The 947-nt window shown below is 29.6% G+C and overlaps 1 protein-coding gene across 3 annotated transcripts in view; it reads right to left on the bottom strand.

The window, feature by feature from the left end:
* LOC106462088 (E3 ubiquitin-protein ligase UBR4-like) overlaps positions 1 to 947 on the bottom strand; it is a 115009-nt gene that overhangs the window by 36230 nt on the left and 77832 nt on the right. The gene's annotated exons all lie outside the window — the stretch shown is intronic.

Raw genomic sequence — 947 nt, 5'->3', positions numbered from 1 at the left:
AAAACACACATACACATCAATATTTGTGTGTCATGTGATATGTTGAATGCAGCACTGGTTCAAATTAGATGTTTGTGAAGTCAAAATACAAGTTTATAGTTTTGTATGAATTAGAAACTCAAATTACCGATATTGACAAGTTAGAATATAAAATAAAAATGTCTTTATCTTTTCTGTTTGCTAAGATATTGCTTGTGTAATAAATCAAACACAGTGGCACCTTGCCCACCTCTCTCCATTTTTGGAAATGCTCCCTTATATACACTTACTTCTATATATGACATGAATAACCAATTGGAAACTCAGAATGTTCCCCTAGTGGCTTCCTCAGTCATTTTAACGGGCATGATGCCATTTCTTTCTTTTGAACCAAGATTTCAAGGAGGTAGAGTGTGTCTTTAGTCTGCTCGAAATTTCATATTATTTCAGACTAAAATACATCTTACTTACTAAGCTTGATAAATTATAGTGGAATTCTATGGTACTGATGTAGTGATTTATGACTTTTTAGTTATTCAAATGTATATATAAAACCTAAAATAATTATTTTGTTTCATATCCTCCACATGCAAATTTTTTAAAGGCTTAGCAACCTACATCAGGCAGCAACCGAGTATAAAGGTCGTAATTAGAAGAGAATTGTTTGCTTTACTTCTTTAGTTACTGTTCTATGTTTTAAGAAAAATAATTAAGAACGTATTTCTAAATAGCAATAATCTATACACATATATAATGTATAATAATTGAAATGTGACTATTTTACAAAATACTAGACTACTAAAACACAGCCAAGAGAAGTTATTTTGTACAGACCAAAAATCAGTTTTATGTTATTTGATATGGTAACATGAGTGCATGTTTGCTGTGTCATTGTTAACTTCTGTATTGTAAGCCAGGAATGGCTGAAAAGTCAATATAATAAAAATAATAAATATATATATAAATGT

Source organism: Limulus polyphemus, unplaced genomic scaffold (genome assembly GCF_000517525.1).
Source record: "Limulus polyphemus unplaced genomic scaffold, Limulus_polyphemus-2.1.2 Scaffold1090, whole genome shotgun sequence".
In the NCBI taxonomy this organism is placed as follows: domain Eukaryota; kingdom Metazoa; phylum Arthropoda; class Merostomata; order Xiphosura; family Limulidae; genus Limulus; species Limulus polyphemus.
The sequence above is the reverse complement of the archived record's forward strand: the minus strand, read 5'-3'. Positions and strand labels throughout refer to the sequence as shown.